The sequence below is a fragment of the Protopterus annectens genome, chromosome 6.part1 (assembly GCF_019279795.1).
Source record: "Protopterus annectens isolate FY-2018-M chromosome 6.part1, PAN1.0, whole genome shotgun sequence".
Classification (NCBI taxonomy): Eukaryota; Metazoa; Chordata; order Ceratodontiformes; family Protopteridae; genus Protopterus; species Protopterus annectens.
In genome coordinates, this window is record NC_056738.1 from 300326404 (window position 1) to 300353170 (window position 26767).

Consider the following 26767-nt stretch of genomic DNA (forward strand, 5'->3'; position numbering starts at 1 on the left):
AATGGTGCAGTGCGGTTGAATAATTGCATTATTATATTTTTCTTAATTTCTTATTTATATTTTCCCATTGTTAATAACCAGATAATGTTAATTTTTTAAATAAGACTTTTATTATTGTATCCCATTCTGACTACTCTGGCCTGCAGGGAACACAAGTATTTTTTTTTCTGTACTGAACAGAAGTTCTTTAATGCTGTATTTTCATGCAGTTAAGAAGACCTTGATAATACTAATACAGCTATTTATTTATTAATTTAATTGATTTGTAATTGCAAACTGGTGTAGAGTTCTGAGCCACGTGGACTTTTTTCAGGCTTAGTCCAAGAGCACTATCTGGTTAAATGACTTACTCAGAGTCACACAGACAAATGGAGGAAGAGGGAATCAAATCCTGGACCATAGGAAGAAGTTTACCAGCTCATATCTTTAATCTTGTACACTAGCTGACAGACTATGTTCTGTGAATAAACTATGTCCTTGTCTAAATTAATGATATGCACATTTGAAGAAAAATACCCAAAATTACTAGTTCTGTATTAGGCTAATTGGAGAGAGAGATTTTAACAGGGAAGGGGGGACAGAGTGACGGGGACAACTGTGCATTCATATATCAGTGTCACAGTATCATAGGAGAATACTAGGCTAGTGGCCCCAAAGGGTCTTTTTAAGCCTAGACATGCTTCCTAGAAATATTAGAAAGGCATCTGTCGCTTAAATTATGGGGGGGGGGGGTGGTTCTATATTCTTGGCCAAGAGTGGTTGAGCATTTACAAGTCTCCTGTGTCTAATAGAGAGACAGGTGTCAGACCAGGGGTAAATAAGTGCAGGGAAGAACTTTGCTTCACACGGATGGGATGCCTGTCCCAGAGAAGGGGCACGTTTGAGCTGCATATCTGTCCCTCCAGAATGTTGTATTTATGTTGCTGGCTAGATTTAAATCCCTGGAATGGATGTTTCTGGTGGTGGTTGTTTTGTGGCTGTGCAACAGGTCCATTGAGGCTGGATCAGAGGATGCTTTAGAGGGCAGATATAGGTCACCAATGAACAGCCTATAAGAAATACACAGACAATGCTTTGAGGTGGTTTGTGTAGGGTTTAATGCATACCACTAAGTCAGAAATGAAAAACAGGGATAAAGCCTGGAAGCACTGGAGCAAACCCAAAACCCCCTCAGCTAGACAGAAATTCCTAGAACTACGCAATAGAGTCAAAAAGCTAATAAAACAGGACAAATTCCAATACTACCAGTCTGCCCTAGACTCCTCACAACACAGCCCCAAACAATTCTGGTCCTCCATAAACTCCATCCTCCACCCAGGTAAAGTCAGTACCCCTCCTCCTAACATCCCTCACTCCTCAGAAAATATTGCTACCTCATTCAACACACACTTCACCCAAACCATACTATCACTAGCTAAACAACACAACCCCCCCTCCCCTCCAACCCACACCTTCAACTAGTAATCTCCCCACTGCCTTCTCTTTTTCTCCTGTACCTATCTCCAACATAAAAATCTCTTAACTAAACTTAAACCCACCAAATTAGCAGCAGACAACCTCCCAAGTGAATACCTACAAATCGCAGCTGATGCTCTGGCCTACCCAGTATCCATCTTGATTAACCGATCTCTGTCAGAAAGTTACATTCCCACACTGTGGAAAGTATATAATTCCCCTCCACAAAGGCGGACCCTCCGCAGAACTAACCAATTACTGCCCCATAGCTATTCTCTCTCCACACCCCAAAATACTAGAGAGATGCATACACTCTCAGGTCTCAGACTACCTCCTTACTAACAACCTCCTTTCCAGCACTCAGCATGGTTTCCGACCAAACCATAGCACCACCACTGCCTTACTCTCCTTTACTAACACTATCCTTCAGCATAAAAATAATGGCTATCTCTCCTCTGCTACTTTCCTAGACCTATCTAAAGCATTTGACATGGTCCCACACAAACAACTTATCTCTGTCCTCAATAACCTATCCTTCTCACAATCCGTCACCAACTGGTTTCAGAGTTACCTGTCTGACCACCAACAATCCGTTGTATGGCAGAATGACATATCTCCCCAACTACCTGTCTCCATAGGGGTTCCCCAAGGATCCATCCTTGGACCCCTACTCTTCTCTGTTTACACCAATAATCTAGCCTCTGCCACCAAACATGGCACACTCATACAATATGCAGATGATTCAACCATCATCTGCTCAGCCCAGTCCCTACCAAAACTGCAAAAAGTCACACAGGAAGCCTTTTCCTCTGTTGAAACATGGTTATCCAATGCCCAATTAATACTCAACCCAAATAAAACTAAACTACTCCTCTTCCAACCCACCAAACATACTCAAAACAACTCTCACTTTAACATCACAGCAAAAGACAACACCACTATATACCCAACTGAACACACTAAATTGCTAGGAGTGGAAACAGACAATAAACTAAAATTTGACATTCACACATCCATGACCATAAAAAAGTCCACAAAAAACTAGGAGCGTTATACAGAAATAAGCAATTTCTCACCAAAGCAGCAAATATTTCAATAGCAAATTCCCACCTTATCTCCACCGTACTTTTATGCCTCTCCAATATATACCAACCTAAGGCAATGTGATCTAAACAAGCTAGAGACCTGCTGCAACAAAATCGCCAAATTCGCCACAGGGGCATCCTACCGTAGTCACCACTGTCTCTCACTTGCTGAACTGGGCTGGCTTGAACTCCCTCACCTCCTTCAGTGGTATCAACTCTCACTCGCCCAAAAACTAGTAAACCATCCACTAAATGTCCCATCCCTCCAGAATCTACTCCAACTCTATCGCACCATCAGACCATTAAGATCCAGCAACAAAAATCACTTGCAGATCACTAAAGCCAATAACTCTGCTGGTGAAGCAGTATTCTCTTGCCCCATAGCCAAATTATGGAACTCACTCCTACCCACAATACCATCATGCACCCACTTCAAAACATTACTAAAAGCTCACCTAAAAACATGCTGGCTATGCCCTTGCAACTCCCACTGTAATATCATCCACCCCATCCAACCACTACCTTTCTTTCCACTCACTACGATGCTCATAAGCCTAGTACTTATTATACAGCAGGAACTTCTCATTGTAACATTTGTTAATGTCTGTTATGTACTTCACAGATAAAGACTCTAGTTGTCTACTGATGTACTATGTTCTTCATCTGTAAATATGTTGTAAGTAATTGCTATGTTAAATTATTAATCGCTATGTAATCCAATGTAACTACTGTCTGTTTATTTTACTGTGGAGCTTTTCTCCCCGGGCCTCCGCTGAAAATGGACCTACGTCCAGTTAGACACCCCCCGGTCAACAAATTTAAATAAAATAAATAATGTCCTTCCATTTCACTATTACAGTATTCATTACACTAGGGATCACCTGTCAAGGACTGCCTGATGTCCAGCCAGTATACCAAAGCCTTTAGGATGCTTTAATTTACTCGTATGTCATGTGTATGCTCCTCACATAGTGTAGGGCATAATAGTGATGTCCAGATGTACCATCATTGTAAATTTGCCAACAGTCCGAATGTCATCTTTTGATCAGTCTGATTGCCCATTCCGTTGCTGGTTCACTAAGCTGTTACAGATAAGTACCCCATTGAGGTTTTATTTTTCTTTTACTATATTTTTTCTTGTGGGGTTTCATGTCATCCAAGAAGGGTAAATGCCAGTATGGGAGACAGATTCCCCATAAAGGCCATCACAAACTGAGTCAGTTTTACCTTTACATTTTGCACGACCATACATCCTGGTTTATCTGTCAGGCCTTTGTTCCCAAGATCCTTTGTAGAAGGCTTTCTCCTTTTGTGCTTTAGCTTGAAAATCAACCTCTTAAGCGTCTTGCTAAAGACACAATGGGGAAAACATCCCACTCTGAGCTACAGGAGACTGTGAAGTAGGCAACCAAGAAAGCTAAGCCAGAATCTTCTCCTGTACCGCCTCCTCCGGATATCCCTCCAGAGGCAAGTGATAGCCCGGAGGCCTGCCTGGCTTCATCATTGGATTCTTCTGCCATGACTGGGTTGGAGCTGGCAGGGATCTGACATTAGGCATGTCTGAGGAGATGTTCTGTTTGGGCATTCAGGGGTACTGCAGCTGATTATCTCCGAGGGCCCTAGAGGTGCTCCTCAAATTTTAGTAAGAGAAGTCCCTACTACAATTATTGAATGACATCTGGGTCGGAGCCTTCCAAATTTTATAAGGCAGATGCCTCATTAAAGAAAGAGAGAAAACTAAACTTATTTCCTCAGCTGCTAAGGACCCACAAAGTGAATGGCAGTCCTTCACTCAGGGGTTTAGTGCTTTGGCTTTAAAACCTCTTCAGGAAGTTTCTGTTCCAGCCACCATTGGTCCTCTTACCCTGATAAGAGGCCCAGAGAACAGGATTCCTCTTGGGAGTAGGTGGATTCAGATGAGGAATCCCTTGCTTACTCCTCCAGATTTCCTCTCCTTTGGATTATGGATTTGAGGAAGAGGAATCTACCAGTCCTGATACTCCTTTGAAGAGATTTCTTTTGTTGAAGTTCTCTCTAGGATGTTGGAGTTCTTTAAATGGGATTGTGCAAATGTTTCTGAGATACAAAAAAAGGTATTGTGAGCTTCTGCAGATGGATTCTCCCAGATCACCTGCTGTTTCACCGGTTTTGGCTGGTTTGTTGGATGCCTTTTGTAATGCCTTTAAGGTTCCAGACTCTTGGCCCCCTGCCCCCAAGAATTCTGATAGGTTCTATAGTGTGCCCGAGGACTGTAGTATCTTTTTGCTGACCCCCTCGGTGGTGTCTGTAGCTTCTGACCAACCATCTCAATTGCTTCCTTCTCCTAAATTACTGCTTTCTGATAAAGATAGAGCTATGGAAAGGCTAAGCACGAAGGTCTATACCTCTGCTGCTATCTTGGCTTTTAGGGCTGTTAATTATCAGATCCATATGCCCAGCTGCTTGTTGGCTTTGCTTTCTCAGACCTGTTAGATGATTTCTGATCTTTCTGACTCTGAAGGTAAAACTTCTGATGCGCAAAACACGATCAGTTCCTGGGTATCGATTCTGTACCAAGCACAACTGAGAACAAATTAAAACAAAAAAAATAGACCAGAATCACCACGGCTGTAAGACAAATATTTTATTCAACAGAGTAAGTGCTTTCGACCAATCACAGTAAAAAAAAATGTACATCCTATTTAAATCAAAAACAACCAATCAACCAAGTCCACTTGATTATGCAAATACTTTAAAAGCACATGAACATATAAACTACCTATGCTAATACATACAAAAAATACATTCTTCCTTAAAGCATAAACATAGTTAAATTAATGGGGAAGTGTATGTGCACGCAACAAATGTTTCAAGGGGAAGTACATAATTAATTCCTGGTGACTTCCCTGCATTAAAAACAATATCTACCTCTGCTCGGCCACCTCTGTTCTATTTCTGATACCCCCCCCCCCCAGTATTCTCCATGATAATCTTCAGTACAAAAAAATCTAAACTGATGCTGAGGCCCACTAAGTTTAACATGTCGTGCTAATGCATTGCTCTCTCTACCATTTCTGGTATCCCTCTAATGTTCCAGAATGCGTTCCCTGAGGGCGATTAGTTTTTACCTATGCAGAATACACCACATACTTCACAAAACTATAGTACACCACATTCCTAGACCTGCAATCAGCATAAAACTTGTACTCAACAGTCAAACCTGACTGTGAATGTGAAAAACTTAACCATGGGTGAATATAGCTACAAGCATTGCAATTCCTGCAGGGATATGTCCCTTGTCTCTGTGATACTCTTGCTGGTCTCTCCATCCCTGATCTAGAATACAATTGCCTTTTCAGTGAAAAATGTATTCCTAAACGAAAAAATTGGTCTCTCACTGACGATACCTTTAAGTTCCTCTGACACCTTTTAAAATATTCCATTTTCTTTTAATAATATCACAGAAAACATTAACGTCCGTCGAAAAGGTCATAAGAATCCTCACTTGTCTCTCATTAATCTGATCATGTTCTCTCCTATCTTCAAAGGGACTGCCTCTCAGTTGGCTCATCATGTCATCAAGTGTAGTTGTGATGCAGCAGTGACCGCTTCCTCATCTGATCCCGCTCTTTAGAACAGGCCTTCTCTCTGTCCCCGGGATTCTTGGCGGGAAGTTGAGTCCCAGATGCCAGGGTTTAAGAAGAGGCCTCTGCTAGATGAGAAGAAGGCCTTTCATATGAGTTTGGTCCTCCTGTCGATCAAAGCGTGGGGGTTGAAGCCTGCACAGATCAAACAGGAGGTGTCTAAATGGGGGATACCCAAGCAGACAATACACAGTGTGTGGGCATCAGACAGAGGGAGCTCACACACAGACACACTTTTTTATATATACCTGACACTGAGCGCAAAGGGATAGAGTAGGGTTAGAAAGGTACAAAGATAGATCAGAGAGAGAAAAAAAGATAGGAAAAAAAATCCAAAAAACAAACTTACAGCTAGGAGAGTTTGGATCTGTGGCTGAACGCTCCTTGGCAAAATGAGCGGCAAACGAGATCTGGGCGAGGAGGGAGACCGGGGCTTTATGGGTAAGGGAGGAGCTGGACTTTGGATCCGATGCTGGAGTATGTGGCTGAGTTGGATCAATGATGGATCAGAGTCCCTCATGTTGAAGACGAATGAAAAGCAACAAATCAGTTGAAATGTTATGGTAAGTACATAACTTATTTTTTGGCGAAGCTGCTGCTTCAAGTCCCTTCAGGATAAGTGCAAGGCTTTACAAGAACTTAAACATGTGTTTGTTTCTCCTGTGCTTAAATTTCAGAGAAATTACCCCAATGAGCCAGCCTTTGTTCTTGGGTAATCTCGCCCTCCTAAGATTAAAAAAGGGTTGTTCTGCAAAGGCTACTCGGACTTCTGTGCCTCAGAAGTCTCCTTTTCCTGATAACCCAGGTGCTGTGACTATCTTATCGTATACTGTTCTTCCCAGACACTTTTCTCTTTCTCTTCGCCTATCTCTCTCCTGGGATCTATCCATTATCCACCAAGGACACAGAAGGGTTTATACCTCTGTCCCTTTTATGAGAATTCCTCAGCCCCTCAGGAACAGCTGTCTTCTTTCCAGGAGTGCTTAAAGATCTTTCGACTCTGAGTACTATTCATGAAGTGCCTGTGTACCAAAGGGGAGGGTGTTTTTACTTTAGGATGTTTCTACTGCCCAGGAAAGAAGGTACCTGGAGATCAATTTTAGACCTCCCTCATCTAAACACTTCTTGAGGCGCTTATATGGTGTCTCTGGATCTCAAATGAATATCTCCATAACCCTATTCATCCCAATTTCAGGAAGTTTTTACATTTCTCTGCTTCCTGGCGTTTTCAATTCTCTGCTTGCCTTTTGGCCTTTCTACTGCCCCAATGGTGTTCACCAAATGCCTTGTTCCTGTGATTGCTTTTTGCAGGCTTCAGAGCATCCATGTCTTTCCTTACTTGGGCAACTTGCTGTTTTGGGCATACTCTCCAGAGATCTTGTTGCAAAGTCTTCCTTTTGCTATTTCCCTTCTGCAAAGCCTGGAGTTCACAATAAACTTCAAAAGTCTTTTCTGACTTCTCAGGACCGTGTTTTCCTGGGGTGCAGGATCCAGACAGTGCCTATGCTGGCATCCCCGCCTCCCCCAAAGGCCTAACACTCTTCTTTTCTTCAAACTCTTCCTTCCTCTGGCCTGTATAACAGCCAGGAAATTTCTAAGAGCTCTGGGTTCATGGCATGCACGTCCTATGCTTCTGTACAAACTCCACATTAAAAAGTTTCAGTGGTTTTTGAAGTCACTTTGGCTTCAACGTGCACATCCCCTCCAATTTGTAGTTCTTCAGCCTTGTCTCAAGAAGGAACTTCATTGGTGGATTCAGCAGTTTTCTAAATCCAGGGCTCCCTCTTCATCCCGCTCTTCCCTTTCAGGAGCTATTCACAGATGCTTCAGACATGGGATGGGGAGGAGCATTTGGTTTACGCTTTCCTTCCCCTCATTCTAAAAGTCTTGTTAACAGGGTGCTTCCAAAATCTTGTTAGTGACTCCCTTTTGGCCAAGATAACAGCATTGGTTCCCTCTTCTGCATTTCACTAAAGGCAGTCATTACAAGTTACCTCACAGGGTACTCGCACAAGACTGGGGATCTCACATCCGTCCCCACTTGGCCACTCTTCAACTGACATTGTGGGTGATCGGATTTGATTTCACATAGACACCTTTTTTTTTTTTTTTTTCTGAAGACATGCTTAGGGTCTTGCAAGAGGCCAGGAAACCCTACTTATCAAAATGGAAGAGGTTTTCAGTTTGGTGTCTTTCTTGTAACCTAGATCCACTTTCTCTGGATGTTCCTTTGGTTCTCTGTTGTGTAAATTGCCGAATACTGGTTTAGCTTATTCTTCTGTTTAGTTCCACTTATCAGCTATCTCTGCTTGTCTGCCTTTATCTCCCCCTTTAGCTTCTAGATTTGAAGCTAAACAATTCCTTAAATGCATCCTTCCTATTAGGCCTCCAGGAAGTCTGTTCCTCCCCCCCTGGGTTCTTAATTTTGTTTTGGAAAAATTGACGGACTCTTTTGAGTCTGCAGTTTCAGCTTCCTTGCAACAATGCTCTTGGAAGACTGTACTTTTGTTGGCCTTACCTTCTACCAGACTGGTATCTGAGCTTCAAGCCCTTATGGCTTATCCTCCTTTTTTGGTGTTTCCTCATTCACTCCCATGGAGATCAGGAAGTTTGCACTACAACTTCCAATGGGGAGAGCCTAAGCCTTTTGACAGAATCAAATTATGTACTCACATTTCAAATAAATGTTCATATTTCTGGAACCATTGGAGTATTGAAAGAAGTATAAATGGAAACGTATTCAGGGCAAACTAATTTTATAGTGGCATTATTCTTTAGGTTCTAGGTCTTAAACAAATTTTATAAGTCACAGTAAACACAGTAACCATTACATCTGTAATATTTTGTAAACAACTTGCAATATCTCAGCACCCACTCAAGTTGCACACGTACTGTCAGCAGCATTACACTCCTCTAGCTGAGAACTAAGGAGTTCTGTCTGTGTTACTTGGTTGTGGAGATATTTAGAAAAATGTGAAAAATATATTTGTATAATATCATTAAAACTACAGTTAATATTTATTTAGCAGCACTAGACAGAGGTCAAATATTAATGCAGCTGAGTTTGCCATTGTGTAAGCTTTAAGATGAAATCTTTTACAACCTTGTACATAACAGTTTTGGAATTATTGGTGCAAATATGAACCAACAATATTTGATGTGCAGAGGTGTCAGTAGGAGTTAACTGCAGGTGCACCTGCATGTGTCATTCAGATGTGAAGAGGTAAGGACAGGGTGTCCTTGTAGACTAATCCTACTTTTATGCTCAAGGCGGTGAATGGGTTGTCCCTTAATCATTTGCCCACTTCTTTCCCTTCTCCACAGTCTGCCAGTGAGAAGGTGCTGCACACGTAGGATGTGCATAGATAACTCTGATTTTATTTGGATAAGACTAAGAGTATTAGAAAATCCGATCAGCTCTTTTTCCTTTCATCCTAGGTCCTTAGGATTAGCTGTGTCCAAGCACAAATATTTCTTCTTGGCTCTCTAAAGCTATTTCTGTTTGTTATTCCTTTCATGGTGAGATCCTTCTTATTCTGTTAAGGTTCATTCTACTACAGCTATGGCTTCTTCTGGTGTTTTTTTTTTTTCAAGGGTTTGGATACTAACTCTATTCTTGAGGCAGCTACCTGGACTTCTGTGCAGGTATTTACGAAGCACTACAAATTGGATGGAATTTCCAGAGCTAAAGCTGGTTTTGCTGGGGTCATCCTTCATGGCTTCCTAGAGAGCTTTGCTGTGCTTCCCGAGCTTTGGCACTCTTCCTAGTGTAATGAGTATTACAACAGTGAAATGGAAGGGCATAGTACAATTGTATAAGATCTTACCATAACAGTGGATGTCCTTCTCTTCACTGTTGTAGCATTCACTCAGTCCCTCCTCCCCCTGGTCCATTTCTCTTCTGGGTGCACTGAATACATTTTTTTTCTCTCCTTGGACTGGTGTTCTTACTGGGCTCTCGGTTCGGAGGGTGGTATATCCGGATGTCACTTTTATGCCCTACATTACGTGAGAGCATATGCATGATGTACAGTATATGTTAAAGCAACCTAAAGGCTTTGGTATACTGGCCAGATGTTAGGCTGCCCTTGGCAGGGGATCCCTAGTGTAATGAATACTGCAACACTGAAGAGAAGGACATATGGTAAGATTTTACACAACTATACTTTTTCTATACCATGTATTCTTTTTGTGGGGAACCTCTGCCATGGCAACAGTTGTTAACATATGCCTGGTCAGGTACATGCCAAAGGGTGATTTTACTCTGGTCTTATGAAGGCAGAGAACAGCAGGACAGGGACATCTTTTGGATCTGGATCCTATACCTTTGCTTATAAAATGTGCAATTATGCAATGGTTTTCTTGCTACTGTAAACAAACTGGTCAAAGACAAAGTCGCTGTCTACGCATGTTTTCCCAAATCCCTGACTTCCGAGTCTACTTTTTGGGTGCAATATAGAGGTAATAATTTGCAGGGGTGGTCATCTTACCAAAGGATGCAATTATGTACTTCTAGAAATTGGTTTAATAATGACTCTGGCAGCAGTTATTCTGTGTCTAGCCCTCTTGAAGGATGTTTGGGTCTTGGTGAGATTCAGTGACTGCACCTAATTTGAAATAGTCTGCGATTTGGTCAGCCAGAGGCCTTTTAATGTCATCATTGACTTCAGAGATGTAGATTCCAAACAGGAGTGGCCCTACCACTGAGATCTGAGGGATTCTGCTAGTGACTTTTTGTGGAGGTAGACTCCCCTATGTTAACTTCTTGTCCCATATCTGTGAGCTAGTTGGCTATCCAATGGATGCCTAAGTGGATTATACCCAATTCAGTGAGCTTATCTACAGTGCATAAGTGGGGAATTGTGATGAATGCTTTTGCCAGATTGAGGTAGGCAATATGTGCCAATTTCATCTCATCCATTGCTTTGCTGACCTTGAGAAAGTCTTCCAGGTTGAGTAGGCATGAACTTCCTCTGACAAAGCCAACATGAGTTGGGTATAGTGTCTGAGTCTGAAAGTTATTTTCAATATCCATGATAAATTCTTTCCATGGGCTTGCATATGAGAATAGTCAATCTTGGGAGCCAGTATTTTCTTGGGTCTGTGTATGCCCTGCCTTTATGTAGTGAGATAACAGTTGCAGTCCTCCATTCACTTGGCATGAAGTCTGTTCGCAGGCTACAACTCAATAGTGTTTCTAGAGGCCCTGAAAAGTCATTTCATGCTATTAAGGAAGCATCCTAGGATATTATCAGGTCCCATTGATGCAATGTTTTTTTTTTCCTTGGAGAGTGCGTTGAAAACCTGTTCCCTGGAACTATGGTTGGTGTTACTTCTATAGAGGTGTCTGGCGAGAAAGTGGGGTGCATTTGTAGCTGAATTTTTCAGCCAGCATGTTTGCTATGTCCTCAGGCTTGGTGTAGCTGGCTCCATTTATAATTAGTTTGGCATATTTTTGTGTTGCTTTTTTAAAACAAGAAACATCTTTATTAAACCATCACTTACTACATAGGCAATCATGTATTTATGTATGTAAATGAAAACAAACCACACCGACACTATCTTAGTTGTAAGCATTTTACATCACAAACCATACTGACACACTCGCAGCTGCAAACATTATACATCACTTGTAATCTACCCAATCTTTCTCAGTCAAACATTGCATAACTCATTTAAGTCCTGCCACCTTTTAAACCTCATTCCTCTCTTGTATGTATTTTTCCCACAATTCCCAGTTTTTCATATGTAGTTTGCTCATACCCTTTTCTAAAGATCTCGGTTCTAGTTGTTTTACTCTGTTACTATATTCACTACTTCTAGTATACATGATTTAGATTTTAATTTACATTTTCTAGTAATTGCTTTTTTGGCATCCACCATTATTAGATGCAACAAGGCCTTACCATGCTTAGGCAGTTCTAATTCTGTGTCATAGCTCAGAAAAATCATAATCCTCTCCCTCGTCAGACCAGTCTGTCCACTCGGCATCTCCGACAGTACATCCCACAGGGAATCCTTAGTCTGCCAACTCACTGTACTCCCAGAAAATGTTTCCAGTTATCTCTTTCTTCCCCTTCACACCTCCAGCATTTGCTGTCTGCCAGGAGAAAACTTCTCTGGAGTCTACTTAGGGTATAAAGATATCTGTGTAAACATTTCAAGGCAAAAATCCAAAATCTTCTAGATTTTGTTGCATATTTGGGAGACATGCATATATCCTCCCATTGTTTCTTTGTGAATTGCTTATCCAGTCTCTTTCCAATCCTTTCTAACCTCCTCTGGTTGTGTATTGCCTTTGTGGTTTTGGACATAACTGAAACAAGTCTTAACGTTGTCCTTGGCCTGTGAGGCAGCTTTTACTTCAAATGTGGCTTTTGTTGACTTAATTAGTTCTTTGAGATATTCAGGAAGTATTTACCTTACAGTAGCCTATTTGCCTCCAGGTCTCAATGAAACAGTATCTATTAAATGTCTATTAAAATTAGCAGCTTTGAAGAGATAGTTCCTTTACTTATAAGGAACCATTTTACGTTATGCCCTGTTGGTGGCCACTATCAAATAACATTTAATATGTGTTTCAGATTTATATTTGTTTTTGTCCTTATGGTTTTATGTTTATTTGTATAATTATATGCATTTTTTTAGAAAAGAGTGTTCCAATACCTTACAAAAACAATGATGTTGATTTAATTATGGAGCTGACCATCAAGTGTCATTCATCTTGTTTAATTAATATTAACTTTTGTAATATAATAATTTTTATGTTGCTCAAGCATTTGATAAGTCCCTATTTTGGGAACTGGTTTGCTTTTAACAGAGGTGTGAGAAGCACTGATTGTCTAATTGGCTATTTAGCGTGTTACATATTTACGCCCTAAACTTGTGTGATTGTTTGTCTGAAGAAGGAAACTTATTGGCGTTTCCGAAAGCGCTCACAACATTAAATATTTTAAGTTTTTAGCTTTCGCTTGCTTTGCTTTTTTTTTTCTGGGCATGGTACTTCCTATTTCTGCCCAGGATTATCTTCAGTTTGTTATATAATCTATTGAAGATCGGATTCCACGGCTTGTTTTGCATTTGTGATATGCTGTGTTTATTTCCAGTAAATACCACAACCTCTATACAGCTGTATAGATGATTATAGAGAGCTCTTTTGAATGAATCTGTATAGGCAGCAATGTTCCCTGGGTTTGTAGGGCTTAAAATCTTTTTCAGGGTGTTGCTTAGAAGTAGGGAGTTTGCCTTGTTCAAGTTTTAATTTTTATTTCTAAGGAGACAGCTTTATGGTCTGACCTGGCTATTGAGGACAGTACACTCAGGGTGGGGGTGGAGTGGGGTGCAACATTCCGTAATGCTAGAAGACCAGGTCTAGGCTATTAGCAGTCCTGTTGATCATACAAACTATCTGATCCAAGGTATTTACATTTACAAAGTCCAAGAAGCTCTTGGACTGTATGTTGGGGGTTGTTTGATTTTTATTTTATAGTGGAGTAAAAGTTGACCACGAACATAGTATTTGGTTGAACAGTGTGTCTCAAGTATGTTTTATGGGTTTCTAGGGTCATAAAGAGAGACTTGTATCATATGGGACTTTGGACTTCTTCACATCCAAATTACCACAGGCATACATGTCATATTGTTAAACCATCCCTTAAGGTGTGTTTGTTTTTATACAAATTGAGACACGCCAACTTTTTGTCCATATCTGTGCAGTAACGGGTCTAAATGTGTAGATGACATTATGGTTGTGCACTGCCAGGGTACCCTGTGTCTTTGTGCAGTTACTGAGGTATGGTTTAGAGGTCTACATTTTCCTGGGTGAGGAGAGCTTGCAGGGAATGGTTTCTTATTTAGACCCTGGCATTGAGCATGAACACCTTTAGATTTTTTTGGGGGGTTGGTTTTGCTATGCTGAAGATTTATCAGGTTGGCACTATGGGGATGGATAAAATTTTGGCCAGTGTCCAAAAGCCTCGAGGGGACATGTGCAGACTATCCATGGCAAAGCAAACATCATCTGTCAACCATATCCTGCTAGGCTGTCAAATATTTACCCCCCTTGAATGACACCAATAACTAGACCAATTATCACAGTCCGTTATCTTCTGTCCTTATTGTGGCATCATCCAGGAAGAAGGTAGAAACTGTTCAGTGCTAGATTCAAAACAGCCTAGGACACTCTGAGGACCATCATGTCTGTATTCACATAGGCCAGGGAGGTACACTGCAGATCATTTACTCTCACATGGACTATGACCAAGGCATAGTGGGACTTGCAGTTCAATGACATTTTTGCATGTGTGATCTGACAAGTCTTTGCCTTTGAGAGGCAGCTGACTGTTACCTTCTCCATATTCAGCCTGGTGAGTGGGATGTTGGTGTACCTCACAATGGAATCTCCCATGATTAAAATGTTGGCTTGTTGTGGTGATCTGCTTTATGGGCTTAGCCTTCATAGTGCTGTGATTTGGAGTTGAATCTGCCATGGCCAGTGTAATTTTGATAGTGTGTCTGCATATTTTAAAGTTGCTGAGGGTATTTATTGTAATTACTGTATCTGGAGGGTCTTTGAGGTTTTGGATTGGGTAGATTTTATTTATTTATTTTATTTTAGTTACATTTGTTTACCAGGAAATTCCGACTGGACACAGGTCCTTTTTCAGTGGAGGCCTGGGGTGAAAAGCTCCACAAATTGTACATGAGTAATTGAGATTACAGTAATAAAGACGATCTACAGTAAAAACAGAGCAGTTTGTACTTTTAGAATAATAAAAAAACAATAAAAAGAAACCATGAGTTATCTAGTAAAAGTAGACTAGCAATATCTAACTTTAAGGTCAACATTATCAGTATCAGCTAGTGTAACCTCAGACAATTATACAAAGTTGGGATAAGAGTTTGAGTGCAGGAGGGATGAAGATGGATGGATTTTTAGTCGGGATTGGAACAAGGACAGAGCCAGTGCATTTTTAGAAGAGATTTAGGTGCAGTCTTGAAGTGACTGCAGGAAGGCAGAGTAGTTATAGAGGGGGAAGGTTGTTCCATAGTTTGGAAACGGCACAAGGGAATAGAGCTTCTCCTGCTGAGTTTTTGGCTTTGGTAATAAGGAGCAGAGTTTTACTGCTGGAGCATAGGGGTCTAGAGGAGTAGTAGGGTTGGAGAAGTTTTTGAAGTGATGGAATTTTAAGAGGATGGTTTACAAGTTTGTGTGCAAATGACAGTTGAGTTGTGGGAGTTCAAGCCAGTCTAGTTCCCTAAGTGTGATACAGTCATGGCTGTGATAGGATGTGCCAGTAGCAAATTTTGCAATTTTATTGTAGCAGGTCTCGAGCTTGTTTAGGTCAGACTGCCTAAGATTAGTAGGTATAGGAGAGGCGTAGAGTAAGGTGGAGATTAGTTGGGAATTGGCAACAGAAGTTCTAGTTGTCTTTGTGAGATGTTGTGTACTTTTTTATGGTAAGAGATATGTGGGTGTCAAGTCTGAGATTGTTGTCATTCTCCACACCAGGTAGTTTGTTGTGATCTGATGGGGAGATGACAGTATTGTCTTTGGCAAGACTATTGAAGTGGAGGGAATTTCAAATAGATTTGGAGGGTTGGAAGATAAGGAGTTTGGTCTTGCTAGGATTGAGTAGGAGCTGGGTGTTGGATAGCCAGCTTTCTACAGATGACCATGATTCCTGTGTGATCTTTTGGAGTTCTGGTATAGTGGGGGCAGAGCAGATGAGGGTGGAGTCATCTGCATTCTATATGAGCGAAGCATGCTTGGTGACAGTATGTAGGTTGTTGGTGAAAAGGGAGAATAGTAGGGAGCCGAGGATGGAGCCTTGAGGGAAGAGTAGCAGGAAGGTGAGGGGATGGGTTATTATTCCAGACAACTGATTGTTGGTGGCCGTTCAGATAGCTGTGGAACCAGTTGGTGGCTGATTGGGAAAAGGAAAGGTTGTTGAGAACATAGAGTAGTAATTTGTGTGATACCATGTCAAAAGCCTTTGATAGATCCAGAAATATAGCAGTGGAGAACAGGCCATTGTTTTTATGATGAAGGATAGTGTTGGGGAAAGAGAGCAAGACTGTGGTAGTGCTGTGATATGGCCTGAAGCCATGTTACAAGATGGTTGTAGTGCTGTGATATGGCCTGAAGCCATGTTGGGTTTTGGAGATGAGCTTATTAGCTAAGAGGTAGTTTTAGACCTGAGTGTTAATGCATTTCTCAAGTATCTTGGAGAGTGGGGAAAGATGGTGATGGGGTGGTAATTGGAAAGGTCAGTGGAGGGGCTACCTTTGTGGAGGGAATGATGTGTGATATTTTCCATAGAAAGAGTACATAACTTTCTGACTTGGAATGATGGATTAACGTGGAAATAGGATAAGGTAAGGCATCAGCTGCTATTTTTACATATTCTAAGGGAAGGTTGTCAGCTGCAAGTTTTGTGGGTTTAAGTTTTGACAGAAGTCTTTATGTAGGAGGTGGATACTGAGGAGAAAGAAAAAGCAGGGGGAGGGGAATTAGGGTTAGGACTGGAGGGAGTGGATGAAGGGAAGTGTTTGGCTGGGGATAGTATGGTTTCAGTGAAGTGTTTGTTGAAAGAATCAGCAATGCTGCTGGGGGGGTCTACTTTACGCAGGTGGAGGAGGGAGTTAATTGTGGACCAGAATTGCTTAGGGCTGTGGTGGGAAGAGTTTAGGTGGACTGCTAGTAAAGGGTTTTATCTAGTTTGTATTTGCTTTTTGATCTTATTGTGCAGTACAAGGAAGGATTGCCTATCGGAGGGGTTTTTTGTTAGGCGCCAGTGTTTCCAAGCCTTATCTCTGGTTTTCATTAGAACCCTTTTTTGTAGCCAGGGGGGCTCTTAGTTCTGATTCTGGCGTTTCTTATGGGGTTTGGGGGTTTAGGATGTTGGGGAAGGTGCTGTTGAAGAAGTGGACAGCTTCATCTAGATTGAGGTATTTTAGTGGTGACCAGTTAACGTTTTGGAGGGAAGAGATAAAGGAGTGAGGGTTGAAATTTGCTTTGTTTCGGATTTTTTTTAAAAAGCTTCACATATGTAAGTCTGCGTTTGTCCTGCAGTGTGAGTTGCATATGTTGTGTAGTGTTGTGAGGTTCTGACGACCTGTTCGAGACAGGATACAAGTACGTGTCACAACAGATTGCTTAAGAATTGGGTGCCTGTCAGAAAACATGAGATAACTGCTATATTGTCTCAAGAAGGTGCTGATCCATGGTTTCAGGTATAAATATAGTGGGTTTCAAAGGGTGTGGTATTGAAAGATTTATGCTCCTCTTTGTATGACCACTGTAAGGAAGAACAGATTTTTTAGGGTATTAGGTGTTTAAGAAGTACAAACTCAGTCTGATTTTATGGAATGGTGCCTTCCTTTGGGCAACCTGCTGCTCGTCAAGCAACTGCTTGCTCTGGAACTCTTGGGGGTAGTCTTTATAGGAAATTTGCTTTTCTAAGCATCTGTATCTATGCAGGACCCTGCTAACGACTGCTGTGAGATGCGCAGCTTAGTGCAAACACAACAACTTTATACAAGCAGAGAAAGCCAACAAATAAGCTAGCCCTATGGCTAGCAGCAAACACATTTTGAAGTCATAAACAGCAATTCCCAGCTCAGAGGAGACCTGGCTACCCTCTAGTGCCACTAAAGTGCTGCCCAATGACTACTTCTTAATTTAAAAATACTGAGGTGCTCAAAATTTGGAAACTGACAAAGTTACAACTATAAAACAAAACAAAGTACGGGAAATCGTAGCAAATAGCTGTTCCTGTAATGAAGGTACTACAGCTTGGAACAGAGGCAAGGATATGGCAAATAATGCAGCAATATTAAAGCAGTCACCATAGATATCCACATCCCACCCCACTCCTCATTATGGAAACCACTGTAAAAAACATTTCCAAAACCAACTTTATGCTTAAGACAGAAGTGGCCAACTTCACAACACCCATGCAGATGAGCAATACAGTTACGACTGCCGAATCTTATATAAATGCACTCCTATAAGCACTTACACGAGTGCATAGATCATGCTATCCCTAACAGAACCAAGACGCTATCCTCCAGAAAAAAAGGGAGCCAATCTGGTGGTCCCCTGCTATAAACAAACTCTACAAGAAAATGAAGAAACTGTTGCAAAAGAGTAAAATCCCATGAGTGGTGGAGCTCCCTGGTCAGCCTCAGTAAGAAGCTGAGATCCCTCATAAAATCCTCCAAAGCCAGCTATGAAAACAAGATTACCACTGACTCTTAAGGACAACCACAAAGCATTCTATAGCTATATCAAGAATCTCAATCTCAGCACCCGGATCTGTTCTGAGTTGCAGCACAATGACAAAAAAATTATGGAACCAACTGATATCGCCAACATCCTGGCTGATGGGTTGTGGTAACTCTACCCCCACCCCCACCCCCTAAAGGGCCCATATCCATACTGGAAGAAAGCAGTGCCCCTGCAATCATAACTGAGCAGGTAAAAACTGCATTCTCCAACGCCAAAAACACAGCATCCATGGGACCGGACAACATCCCAGGCTGCGTTCTATACAAACTTAAGAATGAACTGCCCCCCACCTAAGCACCATGTTCAGTCATAGCCTCACGACAGGCTTTGTACTCACCAAATGGCGCACAGCGACAGTTATACCACTCCACAAAAGGGAAGCCTCCATGGACCCCTGGAACTATTGCCCAATTAGCTTGATGAGCCTGGTTTGCAAGGCCATGGAACATATCATCACAGAACTCGTAAACAAAGACATTGGTAACCTCCAAACTCTAGACCCCACCCAGTTCGGGTTTGTGAAGGGCAGATCATGTCTCCTGAACCTGACTGATTTCTTTGAAACAGTCACCAAAGCCGTAGACGGGGGTAAGGCAGTTCACACAACCTATCTTGACCTCGCCAAAGCTTTCAACACCATCCCCCATTCTAGAATCGTAGATAAACTCACTAAAGTGGGTATAAATAGTCATAAGATGGGTTGCCAACTGGCTCACTGACAGAACCCATACTGTAAAAGTTGCAGGCTCCAAATTTGACTTCAAACCTGTGACAAGTGGAGTACCACAGGTTTCATTCTTGGGTCCTCTCCTGTTTGGGATCTACATCTGTGAAGTACGGGCCAACACTCGGGGCCTCTGGCTGACAAAGTTCGCAAATGACTGCAAATTAGGTGCCATAGACAAGTCCCCAAATGACGTGGACATCCTACAGAAGGGCCTCAGTGAGATTGATGCCTGGTGTCAGAGCCATGGCCACGAGCTCAACTTCAGAATGTGCATTGTCATCCCCTTTAGTAAAAACTCTGTACCCATGAACTACCACATAGGCGGCAGTCCACTTAACCCCGAAGGTGTGATAAGAGACCTTGGGACTCGGGTGGGCAGTAGTCTCTCCTTTGATAATCGCATCGCCACAGTAGTCAGAAAATCCTTCTACGTGGCACACCTCATCACAAAAGGGTTCTCCTCCAGGAAAAAAGGTTATTGTTCACTTCTACTTGACTCTCGTTAGACCCATTATTACGGGGCTCGTATGCTGACAGTCTCAAAAAATTCCAGCTTTACTCCGTAGCATATTGCCTACTCCGAGGCGATCTCTGCCTAACGTACAAAGCTATGTCTAACCCAGAGCTATTGGACATGCTACACCTAAAGAAATCCCAATCCCTCTGAGCTACACGCTCTAGAGACCTAAACCTTGTCACCACAATAAACAGAACATGCTGGAGAGCGAGAGATTCCTGTCCCAGAGACTTCCCATACTCTGGAACAAGCTACCTATCTATGTCCAGCAGAGTTCCTCACTAGCACTCTTCAAGAAAAATCTTGATGAGTGGATGTGAAATGGGAAATTCACCCTGGGGATCACTTCTGTGGCCCTGCTTGACGGGGGCACAGGAAAATAACCTTCTTTAGTGACGAAAGCCAGGGAACCTTGCTGGCTAGGCTTACATAGGCCCTTGGGCCGATAGTTTAGTACCTACCTATGAACCTAAGTACTAGTAATTTACAGGATAAAGTGCAATTCAGCAATATGGAATAAATATTCCAGATTTGGATTCAGCATAGCAGTCAAATGCAGTGATAAAAGCAGTAATCTTTAAATGTACTTTTTAAAAGTGCAAAAACTTTAAAACACGCATAAGTATAACATTAGATCTAATATATCCGGATAGTGCTGGTCAGTACTTTTTAAAGTACTTCTCTAGCAGTGAATGGGTCAGGATTCAGCTAATAGCTTCTGCAGTCAATATTAATCCTTTCATATACCACATTTCTGACTGATTTTCACATTGGGTTTTAATGGCAAGGACAATATTTCGGTATGAATTCCTGCCATGTTTATGGATGTAATGTTGGACCATTATGGTCTCTCAACTGCAAAACAAATTAAGTAGAAGCAAGAAGATAAAATGGGCAAACTCTGTGGGCTATAAAGTCCTCATTTGCTGTGTGTTTTTGCTTATATGCAGTAAATGGATGCTGTTGGCACGTTTTTCAGAACGCTAAGGCTTTAACATAACTTATTTCTTAAGATACACTACAGCTTTTAATTAAATATAAAAGCTTTATCCTATTCAGTGCTGCCAAGGGAGTTGGAGCCTTTCTTGGAAAGCACAGGTATAAGGCAGAGAGCCAGTGCTGGATAGGATACCAGTACATTGTGAATATTTCAATGTGGGGACTTAAGAGGATGATCACTTCTGCAGTTGCCGTGTCTTTGGGAGAAATCTGAGACTGTGGTGAAAACCAGTGCGATCTTCTGAATAAAACCCTGAATAGTCCACATAGTGGAACTGAAAACTTTCCTGCTTGAGGTCCAGTCCTCTGAAGTGAGGGAGAAAGAGGGTGTGATTATTTCTAATCCTTTTCTTGATCAGTTATGGCCACTGCATTTTTCATGAATATCTTCAATATCTAAGTTTTCTCAGTTGGACTTTCGTAGGTCAACTGCAGCTATGTGTGTGTATCGTTGCCCAGCAAACAAGTCTGTTTAACCTTCGAATAACATTTCTATCAAACGGCTAAACATTGAACCCTAACCACTAAACGCAGCGAATGGGGAAAGTAACTAGTTGGCCAGCACTTCCCTGTCTGCCCTTTTTCCCCACTGTAGTGCTGTCTGGGAGTTGGTATATATAGTTGGGGGGGTGATGAAGCCCCCCACCTGGGTAGGCTTGAAATGCTGCATTTTGCGAGATGGGTAAGTGTTGGCTAACTAGTTACTCTCCCTGGTAAATAAATGAATGTTTGCTGAATGAACATTTGATGGTTAGGGTTTGATGTTTAGCTGTTTAGTGGAAATGTTATTAGACAGTTAAAACAATTGTGAATGGGAATTGTATATGAAGGTGCCATCTTCTCTGTTAAAAATATTTATTTATGGTTTAGTAACTAGTGATGTGGAGTGGTTTTCATCCTCCTTACTAGTCTTTTTGGTACCAATATAAACTTTCCAAGACATCCCTCCCCTTTACCCACAATGCTCCATGATCTACCTTCACTCGCCAGATCTTGTTTGCTTTTCTTTCATCTTACACTGATCATAAATTGACCTGGGCTTTATTTCTTTTTGGCATGCTCAGTGCTGTGTGTTGCTGTCCTTTTGGACTATCGGAATCATTTTTGATTTCTTGCTTGCATTCTGGACATGGTGTTGAGATGTTTCCCTTAATTTTATTTTCTTGGAAAAAGCTGCTTTGCAGTTGTTTCTCCTTCTCTAGGTGGCAGCTTGCCCACCACTGGGCTTCCTGCTCTATGCATTTATAGTAATCTGCTAGTTAGTGCATCATTTATGCTATGAGGGAATAAAGTAGTTCTATGCATTTAGTATAACAACCAATAAAAAATGTATTTAAAAGACGTGTGTTCAATAGATGAATCACTGTTGCAGTTGTCTAAGTTATATGAATCTTAACCCCTGCGCCAGTCAACTTCACAGAACTTTGGGCTCCCTCCAGACACTCCCAACTGCCAGAAGTGCACAGGCACTCCATATAAAATGCAGATAGTGCCAAAATTCCTCATTGCATTTTATTTTTTCTAGGCAGGAGACAAGAGTCCTGAAAACTTGTGCTAGGAAACAAAGTGAATTGTTACTATGCATAAAAGATGAAACTTCTAGAGCTAAACCTAAAAGATTGAAAAACATAATATCTGTGTTAGTGGAGATGGTTCCCTTTCTCCTGCCAAGGTTTCTAGCAGGGATGACATGGGAACCTTCAACTGACAAAGGTGCATTGAAATCGGCAGTACATGTTCTTGAGGATCACCCTCCTAAACCCTCTGGAGTGGGCTAATCAAGAAGCAGGAGTTTCACTTCTGCTTTGTAGATCGCACCTCTGTCTGCTCATTGCAACTTGTTTCATCCCATAGGTTTGTCTCCTTAGACATCAACTGCATGTAAATGTCAAAAGCCATGTTGAGACTGAGATAGACATTGATCTCAATGTGTCCTCCTCTTGCCTTGAGTAAGTTGGGGACAGTATCAGTCCCTTCTGGATAGTAACCCTCCCTTCCTCAGTTCGAGACTCCTTATCAGTCCTGCTCTGGTGCAGATTAATTGAATGCTGCCTAACACTCTGTTTACAACAACTTTGTTTTAACTTGTAGATGTCAAAATCAATGCCATTTCAGTATCAATGTTGCTGGTGCCAACTGCCTCCTTGGTCTGTTATTTGGAGCCTGGTGGCTAAGGCCTGACTTTATCTCTGACCTTTTCAATGTCAGTGTTGAGGTTGTTCTCCTGGTTCTCAGCATTTGATTCTTTTGGTCTGAGGACTATAATTCCAGCATTAGTACTACATCAAGATTCAGTATCTATATATTTCATCAACACTGGCGTTGGAGGTTATTTGTTGTTGGTTTTTGGTGCCTGCTCCAGTGCAGGTATCCGTTCTGATATTCAGCTTTGTTTCAGCCCCCCCCCCCCCCCCCCAATGCCACACTTACTACTGGCTTCAACCATATACCATTTCTGGCTTCCAACCACTTCATGACACTTGCACAAAAGACCTCAACAGCCTCAAATAAGTTGAATGAGGGTGTTCTCCCCTTCATCCTCCCTGGATAGGTCTCCAACAAGGGAGAACAACGAGAGGTGTTTATTCCATACTGGGTTCTCGTGAGCCTTACATTCATGAGGAAGGTAAGGGTAATTTCCTAGTTTCACCACCTCATGACCCATAGTTTGGGGAGATCTTGCCAGTGATGCAGACAGAGAGGATGATTAGTCAGTTATTTCTTGTGTCCTTATAAGTTTCTGCAAGGAATATTCAGGTCACTCCCCTCAAATTTGTAATACCTTGTGTGGATGAGAAAGTGGTGCTCGTCGCACAGGAAGCATGTAGAGAATCGATGATCTGGCACATCTGCCTAGGAAATTGGACAAGATCCATTGGACCTATAAGGAAGGGTATGGAACCCCCACAGTAAACTCTGTAGAGTTCTTCAGCCTTAAAAAAAAGGCTTCAGCTGTATAGAACCCTGTGGTCCATCTTTCAGAGAAAGCGACGAGCAATGTACTGTTGTAGGTAGCAGGCCTACAAGTTCTCCACTTTTTATTCAGGATGCCTAACTACAGGGAGCATGTACTGAGACTTCAGAGATGCCTTATGCCGGTGAGTGAGTGTGATGCAGACATTAAAAAGAGGCTTACCACTCCGACATCTATAATGTCTGCCATGAGTAACCCCCTCTTGCATATTCTGCACAATGTTATGGATGCAGCCAGAATGGCAGGTGCTAGAATTAGTGTGTGCAGTCATTCCTCGCATACTTTTCAGAGAATTCAGTGTTGACATTCCTTAATACCTCAGTAAGTACCTTGGTGGCAGTGATGTATTCAACTAAGAAGGAAGGAAATTCCTCTTTGCATGAAGTTCGCCTTTCCCCATTGCCCTCTTACATGGACACAGAAGAATTCACATTAGATGTGATTCAGGCATGATCAATAGCAATATCAAATGCTGGAAAAGAACTAATATGGGCAAGGTGGTGGTTTACACTGTGGCTGCCAGCATGACTATTAAGAACTCCCCAAAATCAGATATTTTGCAGTCTCTAGTTTGGGGGAGTACCAAAAAAGGTCTGAGGCCTTACCTGTCTACGCTATTCTGGAGGCAGTTGGGATCTGCTCTTCTTCCATCTGCCAGTATGGGAGGCTATCACGACATATGGATAGTGGACATAGTATCCAGAGGCTACATAATCCTGCTCCTTTCCCTGCCCCAGCTTTACAGTTTTCCCTTTCCAACTTCCAACCATCAGGCAAATTTGGCAATAAGAAGTCTCATTTTTTATAAAAATAGCTATTCAGGAGGTCCCAGTGGACCAGAGAGGTTCTGGATACTCCACATTGTTCATTATTGCCAAAACAATTTGCCAAGGATCTTGGACCCATTCTGGACTTAAGTGACCTCATCTGATATATTCCAAAGAAAGATTTTGGATGGTCATGGTGTGGTGATATCCTTTGGACCTTCAAGGTGCTTATCTACATGTAAAGATCATCATGGACTCAAGGTTATGACACCTAGAGAATATAAGCCAGCCGTTTTCATTTCTGGTCTGTGCCTTTCATACTCTTTTGCTGTAATAGTACTCAGAAAATGTTTCTGAATTTGCAGCAAACTAGCAGCTTTGAGGAGTCCAGGTCTATCTGTAATTTGACAGCTGACATTAATGAACCGAGCGTCACCAGGGATTTTTTGTGACCGTTCAAGTCCCTGGGAATTACAGTAATCCTTGCCCTGTCACAGTTCCAACCCATATAAACAATAACCTTCATTGTTTCATTGCTGCACTTTCTTCTGTGTGAAGCCAGTTTCCTTCAAGTCAAGACTACTCCCATTTTTTGAATAATTTCAGAGTTCTCATTCCTGTACAGTGTAAGCAGGCAGGTGCCGGAGAGCTTTGGGGTTTGTGGCAGCCATGCTTTTTCTGATTCCATTTCTGAGACATCGGATGAGAATACTCCAAGAAACCATTAAATCTCTTTGGAGACAGTCTGACATCAGGTCTTTTGGAAACGCCTACAATAGCTTGATTCCAACCTCTGTCTGGGCAGTCCCTTCCAAATTCCCAACCTTCAGTGACTATCACCATGGACACCTTGGCCTTAGAGTGGGGGGGGGGGGCATTGCCATGGATAGGCAGTCCAAGGCACATGGTCAAAGACAGGGCCAAGTCTGTATACTAGCATCCTGGAAAAGGGAACAGTTATCCTCATCCTGCAGACTTTCCAAGGTTCTCTTCTTTGATAAGTAATTGCCATTTAGTGTTACAACATGGCAGTACTGTGGTATATCCAACGAGCAAGGTAAGGAGGCCTGCTGTAACCTACTGTGTTAAGAGACCCTGAGAATGTGGGAATGGTGCATGTCCTCAAATTGTTTTCAGGTTGATACCCATATTCTTTCAGAAGCAAATTCTTTAACAAATAGATTCATCTGATATTATACAAGTGGTCCCTCAGCCTGCCAGTGAAAACTCATTTCTGTTGGTGGGGAAGCCTCCCTGCAACCTGTTTATCTTTCTAACCAATGCCATGGGTGTACCTCACTGTTTTATCCAGGCCATTGTCCTTAAGGGAAATGAATGGAGGACACTGGCCTTGCTGTGACAGAGGTGGAATAATACCTCGCATGATCATATTGCATATCTGCCTCTGGACATATGAATGTAAGTGGTTGGAGGGGAAGTTAGAACCTGATAGAGAACACTGGCAGCAGTGCTGCACTGCATCAGTCCTCCATCTCCTTACCAGCCTTGGATGTGGGTTGATTAGAGCCCCGGGGAGGCTGAGATTTACTGGGTCTATCAGACCTACAAGAGGGGCTTGTGGTAGCTGATAATTGTATGCAAGGAAAAAGATTTCAGAAGGGATTCTCGTTTTATTCTTTTCTTATGCTGCTAATATAACAGAGAAGAAGCACATCCAAAACTGCATCATTCAGGTGGTTATGTGAGTGCGCCAAGCATCATCCTGATTATCATGACAAACAGTTAGTTTGACCCAGTACTCATTTTGTAAGAGCCATGGCTGCATCATAAACTTTTGTTAGCAGTTCTTCATTAGACATTGTTTGCTGCTGTGACTTGGGCTTCTTTATTATCTTATTACAACTTGGATGCAGTCTGTCTTACCAGGGCTTCCATCAGGCTCTACGTCTTCATAATGCTGCCTGGATATTCTGCTGGGGACTGTCCTAGTGATGAAGAGGATGAGCCACACCATGTGAGATATGAAAGTTAGTTATTTACCATAACAGTAGACCCACGTGGCCATGGTTCATCCTCCTCACATTCCCACCTACCTTCCCCAGACTTGGCAGAGGGGCATTTTGTTTGCATGTATACATGTATGAGAGGTCACTCACAAAAGGAACATGGTAAGAAATGAGTATGAAGGCAGAGTATGTCATTATGGACAAAGAGGAAGAGATGAATCCTGGAAAAGTTTGGATCCATGGTGAAAAGACTGAGAACTGGCAGTTCTGTTGTAGTGGTGAGAAAGATGAATCGTGACCATGTAGATGTAGTGTTCTTGTACGTATATAACTTTTGATACGTACGCTGAGAAGAATCTAC

General features: G+C 42.0%; 1 protein-coding gene across 1 annotated transcript in view; it reads left to right on the forward strand.

Annotated features, from left to right (window-relative positions):
* The window catches only part of BARD1 (BRCA1 associated RING domain 1), a 597047-nt gene that overhangs the window by 71554 nt on the left and 498726 nt on the right, over positions 1 to 26767 (forward strand). The window lies entirely within an intron of this gene.